Here is a 14,002-nt window from a genome sequence, read left to right on the forward strand (position 1 = left end):
ACTCACATATTTGACTTACTGAGTCTTTGTAGTAAAGAAAAAAAAGTCATATCTTAAGTCGCAAATAATAGTGGAAGTACTTAGTTTATGAATGTAAAATGTGTTTGTCCGAAAAAACAAACTTACACAATTTGAACGACCATGTTAGTTACAGAAATAGATAATTAATTAGTACATTAGTGTTGAGTTAAGTTACAGTGATTGTACTGGCTTGTTCTCTTCCAAGAAGTCGCATGTTGGAATTATTGAATATTTGCACTGAGAAACTTTGGATGTCAAATGTTATAACATTATAACGCAAATAGTAATTGATGGTAAGTTTACGTATGTAAAATGTGTTATAAGTTAGGAAACGGAAACTTGGACAATTTTAATGAGCATGTTAGTTATAGACACAGACACTTAATCACAAATTAGTGTTAAGCTGGTATTATTATATTATAGACTTGACTTTTGTGACTTAATGGATACAACATTTTTTTATAGATATGGTGTATAAGCTTTCAGAGACTTGCCCGGAACCTTTAGCTTGAGCGAAAGGGGAGGGAACCGGCTATTCGAACTAGCGGAAATGATTAATATTAGATTGTGAATTCAAATGTAGGCACTAGTTATGAAACTTATCCAGTTAAGTTAATTAGGGTGCCACATACTAGTACGTGAATGTCTTTGTCAAGTTAGTTGGATGACTTAACAAAAATAAAATTTTATATTTTTAATGTTGTTACATCAATCTATAATCGTAGGTTTTCTGATATAAACATAAAGCTAAAGAGCAGTATGTTGAATCAAACATTTTATTGTACTACATCTCGTATCATATTAGTTGTTAAAATTTTATAGTCTGATAATTTAATTTTGAAGGTTCAAGTATTGATAAACTTTGGTATCACTAGGTACGTTCTTGCACGAGCCTCCTGTTACACTGATCTTTACACTGCAGAGTATTTTCTCGTTCCATCAAACTGCACAATCAGGCAAGCATCTATTTCAATCTGCAACACGTACAATGCCTCCATTATTTGTCGCTGGTTTCCAAGTTATCTGTGAGATCATCCTTGAGAAAATTCTTGAACCAGCCAGCAGAGCGCTTGGGGTACCGCTTTAGACCATGGTTGTAGTCCACATAGTGTAACCCAAACCGCACTGTGTACCCGCTCTCCCACTCGAAGTTGTCGAGCAGCGACCACACGAAATACCCCTTCACGTTTGCCCCGTCCCTACAGAAAATCAGTTGATGTAATATTTCGAGGCTTATTGATAGGGTCGGATTGTAAAATTAAGCTGCTACCACCAACCTGATCGCACTCAGCAGGGCAACAAGGTGCATGTGGTGGTAGTCTATCCTGGCATCGTCCTTGAGGGCTTCATTTAGTGGTAGTCTCTTGTTGTTGGCTTCATCGAATCCTAAAATACACAAAGAGAAAAATAATATTTCAGATAAGTTTTGATCTCATTGTTCCTATCTAGCGGAGGAAAATGCACTTGCCATTTTCAGTGATGTAGATGGTTGGATTGTGGTACTTCTCCTTGAGAAAAAGTAGCATATCATGGAGGCCTTGAGGGTAGACGTAGAGCCAAGGCGAAGCAGCCTACATGCAAGTCATTTACTCAACCCGAAAAAAGTTGGGAGAAAACTGAAGGACTGTTTATGCGGATAAGTTGCAAGTTACCTGAGGACCTATGGGGACACCATTTCGAATACCTGACATAATTGGACAATGTTAGCATGCAGTGCTAACATATGTAATCAGTGGCAATGTCTCTATTATTCACTTAATATTTATTTCTAAAAGGGAATAATTTCCTTGATATTATTAGGCTGGCCAATGAAGAACAAACACAGATTGATCGTTGATTGTGCATGATCGACTCACCCGTAAGATTAGCTTGAGCATCAGTAGAGTAGCTGTTCCTCAGGCAATTAGATGGAGGAAGGCTATAAGCGTAGTTTGTACTGTAGTAGTTGATTCCAATGAAGTCAAATGCACCCTTCACCAATTTAGACTGTTGTCTGGTGAACTGTGGCAGGCGGTTTCCGACCAATACTTTCATGCTCTCGGGATAGTCTCCTCTGCTGAGTGGATCCAAAAACCTACAGCGGGTTTTATTCCTAGGATAAGATCAATTTTCATTCTCTTCTAAACACATAGGACGAAATTATGCCAACGTGAAACGTAAAGAGTTTACCATCCAAGCATAAATTCTATAGCACATTTCGTCGCAGCAACACTAGATTTTGTACGGGATAAGGGAGTAACCCAATATGAGACCAAAGCTATGCACACCCTGCATTTTGTTGATGTACACCATATCAATCACGTTCATGGACGAATTGCAGCTGCATGATATGATAAAGGGCTGGATCAGTCACCTTATATTTCTGTTTATACAATCTCACGGCTTCTGCATGAGCGAGTATCTGATGGTAGCCAACAATGTATGGCTCCCTCCCTGAATCCCCGTCACTACAGTTTGCCTCTTCCTAGGGAGAACACCGGCCAGGTGCAGCTACGCCCCGTGCATAACCTGAAACGCTGAAGGACCAGGGCTCGTTCAGTGTGATCCAATGCTTCACCCGATCTCCGAATTCTCTGAAGCATACTTCAGCAAAGTCTTTATAGTCATTTCTGCACCAGTGTCAGTTGGTTATTTTGAAAGTTAACGTATACATGTTTCCACACGATACTACCTTCATAAAAATGAAATAGTTTTACAAAGCACGTAGCCACACTTTTTCAATCTTCAACAACTAATGTATAAAACATACGGAGTACTAAGGTACATTAGTAGAAATGTTTCAGTTTTACTTCTCATAAAAAAATACAATATATTTTGTAATTGTTTTGCTTACTTATTTAAAGTTACTCAAATAGAGTTGTATTGTGCTCATGTCTAAAACGTCACTCTAGGGAGTTATGTTCTTAGGAAATAAATAATGGTTGACTTTACATGATATTAGGGCTAAGAAATCCTCCATATTTATCTTCCAATCCTTGTGGAGAGTCCCAGTGAAAAAGGGTCACAAATGGTTGCACCCCTACAGATATAGAAAAGATTGCAAATCTTAAGAGTAATCTGATAAAATAAAGAAAGGACCCGATGTTCCATGCAGTTTAATCGATTACGTAATAAAACTAATTAAATATTTACGGTTCGACATCAGACCTTTTGACAACAGCTCATCGATCAAGTTGTTGTAATACTTAATACCTTCTCGGTTGACTCCACCTCTCAGAGTTCCATCTATTATGCATTAAACATTAATTAAGATCTATTGAACATTCTATATCGACTAGGAAATGGGAAGGTGATGCAAAATAGAGTATTCTACTAGGAAGAAAAATGAGAGTTGAGGTATCCAGTTTGAAAATATCATACCTGGAAGAATTCTCGTCCATGAGATGGAGAATCTGTATGCGTCCATTCCCATATCCTTCATGAGGCGCACATCTTCCTGCATTTTTTGGCAAATTAGGATCGGTACAACTCCCTTTGTTAGAAGATAATTGAAATTCTATGTTTGTCCTAAGTCAAACTTCATTAAGATTGACCAAATCTATACAAGGATACATCAACATCTACAACACCAAAATTTCTTCATTAGATGCATTATGAAATATATTTTCATATAATGTATATTTCATACTGTGGATCCTTGCAGACTTTCCTATAGATTTGCTCGAACTTCAAAAAGTTTTACTTAGGACAATGTATTATTTTTTAAACAGAGGGAATACCTAGTTTCTTTTTGTAGGATTGGAACTGAAATTCAAAGATCTTGTCACAATGTGATCTTGATTAGCAGCTTTGACCATATAATATGTGAAAAAGCTTATAGATCTAGTTGAAAAGCAAGACATATATATAAGTTATCCGTACCTTGTAAAGATGGTAGGAGTCCACTGCCACATCCCCATTGCTCTCGTCGGTGATTTTATCTGCAAAAATGTATTTACTCGGCATAGCTTTATTGAAATAGGGCTATTCTGCTCATTTGTATTCATTTTGTCGAAAGTAACATCATGATTTAAGCTCAATTTTAAATTCAAGTTACTTTGTTGGTGATCACACCATTGGTGGATAGAATGGCCTAGTTGTCCATATAACTACAAATATTTGATAATCACAAAAAAAAATTGCATCAAAAGTCGTAAGATACTCAGACATACGTTCTTGTAGACTATATTGCCATAATACTACTCCTTTTGTTAATATGCACAGTCTCTAACACCTAACTTTGACTCTATTTTTCTTACAGTTGTGTTTGTAAATAGTAATCTGGTACTATGCAAATATTTTCGCAAATAAATACATGTTTCTGTTTTTCACCTCACTATTCTAAACAACTTTTTGTACTAGTCGAAGTTGGAGAAGTTTAATTTTATGCTTTGCATGCGTGAGTAGTATATAATACTATATCATTACTACCATGTTTCTTATTCTAAGTTGCCTAACAATGTGTTAAATAAGAATTGATTTCCCAAGGATTTGATTAGCCTTGAGGTGTGCGCGTGTGATTTTTCCGTCCAATGGTTAAACACTATTAATGCTTTACGCGGTTAAATAAAAAGGTGATTTCTTGACCTCTCAAAAAAAATATTTGATAATGTTCTTATTAACAAGATATGTACAACATTTTTTATAACAAAAAAGATAGATACACTGCATGTAAAAGATGCATATACTCTACATGCCTGGGTGCCGGTGAGTGAAGTTGTCCCAGATGCTTGATCCCCTGCCCCCCTCCATTGCACCACCCTCATACTGCAGCATGTGAATATCCAGCAAATTTGTAATAAGACGATGCTAGAACCAAAAAAAAAACATAAAGTAGATATCACTAATTAAGAGTGAAATACTGTACTTCATTGATCCATGAATCCAAACTGATTGCACGCTTTAAGCCAACAACTCGAAAATGGATCAGATTTAGTTTATAAACTCGTTTATTTGATCAAATAGGACCAACACTGATTCTAGGCGGAAAAAAGGGCCACGTGGCTACCACATCAGCATTCCTTTAACCGTTCAAGAGCGGACTCATATTTACAAGGGACTTTTTGCAAAACAGCACCAATCTGATCCGATTAGCAAATCGCTTCGATTCTGTTGAAAATCCGTATTGAGGGTAATAAAATAAAAGTCCATGCAGGCTTGCTGACTACTAGAACAGCAAGTTGTTTCTGTATGAAATGCAGGGTACAGTAGATTGCAACATTTCTTTTTATGAGTTGTTGGTCAAAAGCATTCAATCAGTTTGAGTCCGGCCGATGAACGACTTAGCATCAGATTGTTATGCTACAGCTTTCATACTTGTAAACAGATTGTACTGAACAAAGGCAAGAAATCATGAATCAATGAAGAAAAAAACGAGTGAAAACCTGGTACGACGAGGAGGCCGTCCCAAAGACGAAGCCCTTGGGGAAGCTCCTCCGGCTTATCGGCTGCAGGCCATAGGCGCCGTCGTCGGCACCGGAAGCGACAACCAGAAGGAGAAGTGGGAGGAAAACCGCCAGCAAAGCTCTTGCAGCCATATGGTGTGATGACACCGGATATGTTTCAGCGTGAAAGGCTTCCCTTGGCACCACTTGCTCCCACTTCTATAGGCATGTGTTGAGTGTTGTATGTATATGTAGTAGATAGAAAAACAATCTGGACTTCTAATATATTCTTCTGAAATTATGTTGTTGATTGGATCGCAGTAACAGGGACGACACAGCCGTCTTGCCTGAAGGAAAATGTGCGTGCTGACTGACTCTAGCTGTAGCACGCGGCTAGCTAACTTTTTTTAGATACACGCGGCTAGCTAAGGGGAACTCCAAGGCGAATCATTAAATCACCTACAAATATCTTCACCGGATTGTCCTGACACTTTTAGCCATTCAACAATGGTTATCAAAATTGCTAGGACCTGTCTTGACGCCCGAAATTCCGTGAACCAGCACCACATTTTTTTCGAAGAAACCAGCACCATTTTTTTTTTGAAGAAACCAGCAGCAAATTAAAAACTCGGTTGGTCTTTCCATCCAAAATCTCAATCTTGTAGTGAAAGGTCTTGCTTTATGCTATTCGTTGCATCGAAGAGCATATTTGTGAGGCAGATCCCTAAATGCAGAGTTTAATGTGCCAACCAAAGTCCATAGAGAAGAAAAATTGTACACTTATGCTCGTGGGCGTGCTGTGTACTTCTGCTGCATAGTACCAGCGATTCAGAGTTTTGTATCTCTTGTGCTGAACTCGAAAAGATGCCCCAACACCAGCGGGATAACTATCAAGCGGGCGCCGTCTGCAGATTACGAGCATCACTGGTAATCCATGAATTTGGCAGCTCTTCTGTCAACATTCAAGAAAATAATTCGGAGCATCGCATGGATGGCGAAATTTGTGTACCACACGGTCTATTAACTCGCTTTCACTGTTGACTATCGTACACATTCGGTACCGCTACTATTTGCTCTATATGTGTAGGCTAATCGAGACTTTCCTGAAGTTGCATTCTGTGTTCAGCTAGCACAATCGCGACTAATGTGCATCTCTCGTTGTAGTTGTACTAATGTACTGTACGCCATAATGGGAACCGTATGCCACAAGGGAAAATAAGCCGAAAGACGTCACGAAATCATTGTGAAATAAATGCCTGCACATACGTACTGATTTGATGAGTCACAAATTTTCCAACTACCAACTTTCAACAGTTAGCTTGAAGGTACAAAGGGAAAGCTTATTTTTGCTTTGAAACTCTGGACTTAGACTGTTAAGAGTTTTATCATTAACACACAGGTTCATTCTAACATGCGCCATAAAAATGGTTCATTTTAACATGTACATGCTTTTAAATACATCAACATCTTCTTACCATAGGAACATTTTTAAATTCGAGTTGCATATGTATTAAAAAAACTGTTTGCACATTCCAAAAAAAGTTGGTCTCTTGTAAGAAAGTGTTCATACATTCTGGGAAAATGTTCACCCAGTGTTAAAAAAATGTTCACCCCTTGTTAAATGCAGTACATATTTTTTCGGAATGTATGCACATTATTTTGGAATGCTATAAACATTTGCATTTGGTGTCAAGAATATCGACGAAAGCATACAAGAGAACATTTGGAAATTTGACTTGGGAATGGAAATGCAGTGCATAATAAATTGGATTGTTGCTTTGAACAATTTGTTTAAAAAAATTGATGCAAGATAACATGGAGGTTTCTTGATTGTGGTAATTACTTGGATTGATCTGGATATTACTATAAACAAATTGGTGTAAAGAATATTTTGTAGAAAACATACAATTAGGATATTTGTTTTGGTTCCCGCAAAAAAAAGTATATTTGTCTTGGATTTTTTTTGTTTCTTCTAAAGTACACATTTATGAAAGAGTATACTAGTTGGTGTAAAGAAAATTTTGAAGAAAACATACAAGTCTACACCGGAAAATTTGACTTTGAAATAAAAATGCAGTACATAATCAATTTGATTTGTTTTCCTAAACATTTTGTTTCGAAGAACATGATTGTTGTTATAAAAAATAATTTGAAAATAGCATGGAGCTTCTTGTGTTGTGGAAATTACTTTAATTGATCTAGAGTTGAAAAAATTAAACTGTGTTGGTGTAAATGATATTAGAAAAACATCAGTGGCACTCTCTCACTGCAAATCATTAACATGTAGTCTTTAATCAAAAAGAGAGAAAAAACGGTCCATACTTGTCACCTACTCCCCTGATGTGCTATGCTAATAACTTAATGATACAACTCTTCTCCCTCTAGCTTGATTTCTGACATGTTTCTAGACCAGCGTCAGTACTGTAAATGGATGTATAGCTCTTTCCCAACTACTTTGTGTGAACCTGTATTGCAATATCAGTTTATTGATGCACAAATCATCAAACAACCACTGACGGACACAATTGCTAGCGTAGATAGCGCCGATTTCCAAACGTCTGCCTCCCTCCATTTATCCCTATGGTTCCTTCTTTGAAGTTATCAATGACATGCTTGCAACCTCAGGCAATGTGCACTCTCTAAAGTGATAAATCTGCCGCTAGGGTAGCCTTCCCGGCAGGCAAGCGCTTTGAGCATTCGACAGAGGATCCATGACCCCCTTGATGACCAATTCCGAGGCACCCCAGATACTTCTACTGATGCCATTGTTATCTGATACCCCAGATAGTGGTGTTCGATGCTACTAATGTTGAGAATACCCCTTTGATGCCATTGTTATATTATCCTTGCACAAGGCATGAACAACACAATTTTCACTATCCTTCGTGAGCGCACTATCAACGTTTATCTTTGTCTACATGGGGAGCCAACAATCGAGCTCTCGCCACCACCCTTGGATGTGAAGTAGGAGTGGTTTGCTTGGCCGGGGCATGCAAATCAGATATGAATGATCATATGAAACTATGAGTCAAGATTGGAATTTGGAAGGTCTCATTGTGAATAGTCTTTCTTCCATTTGTCCAAATGTCCCATTGGGAGACTGCCATAACAACAGTGAAATCCACATGTGACAATGAAGCATTCATCGAGAATAGCATGTTCTTGGATTTTTCTTCTTCTATTACAGCCTTGACACTCATATTCTTCGTGAGTTCCTCTTTCGATAGAGCCCAAACACATCTGAACATGGAGCAATCAAATAGGGCTTGTTTGGTTCCCTCCATCTGTGTCTTGATTCAGCCTAGCTTAGCTAATGCATGCTCTAAACTATGTTATGCAATTCGTTTGGTGGCCCACATAACCCCGGGTTGCATTAGAGAACAAACACTACCATGATGTTTGGCTGCAAGCATGTGCTCTCTAGATGCAACATATTGTTGTTTGGTTACATGCAAGGCATGCGGTGTGGTAAACTCTTCTTCGAGTGGTGAGGTTACCAGCAATAGAAGGAACATAGATTCAGTCACTTTAACTGAAGGAAATATGCCCTAGAGGCAATAATAAAGTTATTATTTATTTCCTCATATCATGATAAATGTTTATTATTCATGCTAGAATTGTATTAACCGGAAACATGATACATGTGTGAATACATAGACAAACATATAGTCACTAGTATGCCTCTACTTGACTAGCTCATTAATCAAAGATGGTTATGTTTCCTAACCATAGACATGTGTTGTCATTCGATTAATGGGATCACATCATTAGGAGAATGATGTGATTGACATGACCCATCCCGTTAGCTTAGCACTTGATCGTTTAGTATTCTGCTATTGCTTTCTTCATGACTTATACATGTTCCTGTAACTATGAGAATTATGCAACTCCCGTTTACCGGAGGAACACTTTGGGTACTACCAAACGTCACAACGTAACTGGGTGATTATAAAGGAGTACTACAGGTGTCTCCGAAGGTACATGTTGAGTTGGCGTATTTCGAGATTAGGTTTTGTCACTCCGATTGTCGGAGAGGTATCTCTGGGCCCTCTCGGTAATACTCATCACTTAAGCCTTGCAAGCATTATAACTAATAAGTTAGTTATGAGATGACGTATTACAGAACGAGTAAAGAGACTTGCCGGTAACGAGATTGAACTAGGTATTGGATACCGACGATCAAATCTCGGGCAAGTAACATACCGATGACAAAGGGAACAACGTATGTTGTTATGCGGTTTGACCGATAAAGATCTTCGTAGAATATGTAGGAACCAATATGGGCATCCAGGTCCCGCTATTGGTTATTGACCGAGAATGGTTTTAGGTCATGTCTACATAGTTCTCGAACCCGTAGGGTCCGCACGCTTAACGTTTCGATGACAGTTTTATTATGAGTTTATAAGTTTTGATGTACCGAAGTTTGTTCGGAGTCCCGGATGTGATCACGGACATGACGAGGAGTCTCGGAATGGTCGAGACATAAAGATTGATATATTGGAAGCCTATGTTTGGACATCGGAATGGTTCCGGGTGAAATCGGCATTTTACCGGAGTACCGGGAGGTTACCGGAACCCCCCGGGGGGTTAATGGGCCTACATGGGCCACGAGGGAGAAGAGGGAAGGAGCCAGGAGGGGGCCGCGCGCCCCTCCCCCTCCTAGTCCGAATAGGACAAGGGAAGGGGGGCGGCGCCCCCCCTTTCCTTCCCCTCTTCCTCCTCTTTCCCCCCTTCTCCTACTCCTACTTGGAAAGAGGGAGTCCTACTCCCGGTGGGAGTAGGACTCCCCCCCTTGGCGCGCCCTCTAGGCCGGCCGCCTCCTCCCCCCTGGCTCCTTTATATACGGGGGCGGGGGGCACCCCAAAGACACACAAGTTGATCTACGGATCGTTCCTTAGCCGTGTGCGGTGCCCCCTTCCACCATATTCCACCTCGGTCATATCGTCGCGGAGTTTAGGCGAAGCCCTGCGCCGGTAGAACATCATCATCGTCACCACGCCGTCGTGCTGACGGAACTCATCTCCGGAGCCTTTGCTGGATCGGAGGGCCGGAGATCGTCATCGAGCTGAACGTGTGCTGAACTCGGAGGCCCCGTACGTTCGGTGCTTGGATCGGTCGGATCGTGAAGACGTACGACTACATCAACCGCGTTGTGCTAACGCTTCCGCTTACGGTCTACGAGGGTACGTGGACGAACACTCTCCCCTCTCGTTGCTATATCATCACCATGATCTTGCGTGTGCGTAGGAATTTTTTTGAAATTACTACGTTCCCCAACAGTGGCATCCGAGCCTAGGTTTTATGCGTTGATGTTATATGCACGAGTAGAACACAAGTGAGTTGTGGGCGATACAAGTCATACTGCTTACCAGCATGTCATACTTTGGTTCGGCGGTATTGTGAGATGAAGCGGCCCGGACCGACATTACGCGTACGCTTACGCGAGACTGGTTTCACCGTTACGAGCACTCGTGCTTAAAGGTGACTGGCGGGTGTCTGTCTCTCTCACTTTAGCTGAATCGAGTGTGGCTACGCCCGGTCCTTGCGAAGGTTAAAACAGCACCAACTTGACGAACTATCGTTGTGGTTTTTGATGCGTAGGTAAGAACGGTTCTTGCTAAGCCCGTAGCAGCCACGTAAAATTTGCAACAACAAAGTAGAGGACGTCTAACTTGTTTTTGCAGGGCATGTTGTGATGTGATATGGTCAAGACGTGATGCTATATTTTATTGTATGAGATGATCATGTTTTGTAACCGAAGTTATCGGCAACTGGCAGGAGCCATATGGTTGTCGCTTTATTGTATGAAATGCAAACGCCCTGTAATTGCTTTACTTTATCACTAAGCGGTAGCGATAGTCGTAGAAGCAATAGATGGCGTAACGACAACGATGCTACGATGGAGATCAAGGTGTCGCGCCGGTGACGATGGTGATCATGACGGTGCTTCGAAGATGGAGATCACAAGCACAAGATGATGATGGCCATATCATATCACTTATATTGATTGCATGTGATGTTTATCCTTTATGCATCTTATCTTGCTTTGATTGACGGTAGCATTTTAAGATGATCTCTCACTAATTATCAAGAAGTGTTCTCCCTGAGTATGCACCGTTGCGAAAGTTCTTCGTGCTGAGACACCACGTGATGATCGGGTGTGATAGGCTCTACGTTCAAATACAACGGGTGCAAAACAGTTGCACACGCGGAATACTCAGGTTATACTTGACGAGCCTAGCATATACAGATATGGCCTCGGAACACGGAGACCGAAAGGTCGAGCGTGAATCATATAGTAGATATGATCAACATAGCGATGTTCACCATTGAAACTACTCCATCTCACGTGATGATCGGACATGGTTTGGTTGATTTGGATCACGTGATCACTTAGATGACTAGAGAGATGTCTGTCTAAGTGGGAGTTCTTAAGTAATATGATTAATTGAACTTAAATTTATCATGAACTTAGTACCTGATAGTATCTTGCTTGTCTATGTTTGTTTGTAGATAGATGGCTCGTGCTGTTGTTCCGTTGAATTTTAATGCGTTCCTTGAGAAAGCAAAGTTGAAAGATGATGGTAGCAATTACACGGACTGGGTCCGTAACCTGAGGATTATCCTCATTGCTGCACAGAAAAGTTACGTCCTGGAAGCACCGCTGGGTGCCAGGCCTGCTGCTGATGCAACTGACGACGTTAAGAACGTCTGGCAGAGCAAAGCTGATGACTACTCTATAGTTCAGTGTGCCATGCTTTACGGCTTAGAACCGGGCCTTCAACGACGTTTTGAACGTCATGGAGCATATGAGATGTTCCAGGAGTTGAAGTTAATATTTCAAGCAAATGCCCGGATTGAGAGATATGAAGTCTCCAATAAGTTCTATAGCTGCAAGATGGAGGAGAATAGTTCTGTCAGTGAACACATACTCAAAATGTCTGGGTATAATAATCACTTGATTCAACTGGGAGTTAATCTTCCTGATGATAGTGTCATTGACAGAATTCTCCAATCACTGCCACCAAGCTACAAGAGCTTCGTGATGAACTATAATATGCAAGGGATGAACAAGACTATTCCCGAGCTCTTCGCGATGCTGAAAGCCGCGGAGGTAGAAATCAAGAAGGAGCATCAAGTGTTGATGGTTAACAAGACCACTAGTTTCAAGAAGAAGGGCAAAGGGAAGAAGAAGGGGAACTTCAAAAAGAACGGCAAGCAAGTTGCTGCTCAAGAGAAGAAACCCAAGTCTGGACCTAAGCCTGAAACTGAGTGCTTCTACTGCAAGCAGACTGGACACTGGAAGCGGAACTGCCCCAAGTATTTGGCGGATAAGAAGGATGGCAAAGTGAACAAAGGTATATGTGATATACATGTTATTGATGTGTACCTTACTAATGCTCGCAGTAGCACCTGGGTATTTGATACTGGTTCTGTTGCTAATATTTGCAACTCGAAACAGGGACTACGGATTAAGCGAAGATTAGCTAAGGACGAGGTGACGATGCGCGTGGGAAATGGTTCCAAAGTCGATGTGATCGCGGTCGGCACGCTACCTCTACATCTACCATCGGGATTAGTATTAGACCTAAATAATTGTTATTTGGTGCCAGCGTTGAGCATGAACATTATATCTGGATCTTGTTTGATGCGAGACGGTTATTCATTTAAATCAGAGAATAATGGTTGTTCTATTTATATGAGTAATATCTTTTATGGTCATGCACCCTTGAAGAGTGGTCTATTTTTATTGAATCTCGATAGTAGTGATACACATATTCATAGTGTTGAAACCAAAAGATGCAGAGTTGATAATGATAGTGCAACTTATTTGTGGCACTGCCGTTTAGGTCATATCGGTGTAAAACGCATGAAGAAACTCCATACTGATGGGCTTTTGGAATCACTTGATTATGAATCACTTGGTACTTGCGAACCGTGCCTTATGGGCAAGATGACTAAAACGCCGTTCTCCGGTACTATGGAGAGAGCAACAGATTTGTTGGAGATCATACATACAGATGTATGTGGTCCAATGAATGTTGAGGCTCGTGGCGGATATCGTTATTTTCTCACCTTCACAGATGATTTAAGCAGATATGGGTATATCTACTTAATGAAACACAAGTCTGAAACATTTGAAAAGTTCAAAGAATTTCAGAGTGAAGTGGAAAATCATCGTAACAAGAAAATAAAGTTTCTACGATCTGATCGTGGAGGAGAATATTTGAGTTACGAGTTTGGTCTACACTTGAAACAATGCGGGATAGTCTCGCAACTCACGCCACCTGGAACACCACAACGAAATGGTGTGTCCGAACGTCGTAATCGTACATTACTTGATATGGTGCGATCTATGATGTCTCTTACTGATTTACCGCTATCGTTTTGGGGTTATGCTTTAGAGACGGCCGCATTCACGTTAAATAGGGCACCATCAAAATCCGTTGAGACGACACCTTATGAACTGTGGTTTGGCAAGAAACCAAAGTTGTCGTTTCTTAAAGTTTGGGGCTGCGATGCTTATGTGAAGAAACTTCAACCAGATAAGCTCGAACCCAAATCGGAGAAATGTGTCTTCATAGGATACCCAAAGGAGACTATTGGGTACACCTTCT

General features: G+C 40.5%; 1 pseudogene; it reads right to left on the reverse strand.

Moving 5' to 3' along the window:
• Positions 1-923: 923 nt before the first annotated feature.
• LOC123047164 (beta-glucosidase 12-like) lies at positions 924-5,626 on the reverse strand (annotated as a pseudogene).
• Positions 5,627-14,002: the final 8,376 nt, after the last annotated feature.

This window comes from Triticum aestivum, chromosome 2B, assembly GCF_018294505.1.
Source record: "Triticum aestivum cultivar Chinese Spring chromosome 2B, IWGSC CS RefSeq v2.1, whole genome shotgun sequence".
NCBI lineage: Eukaryota > Viridiplantae > Streptophyta > Magnoliopsida > Poales > Poaceae > Triticum > Triticum aestivum.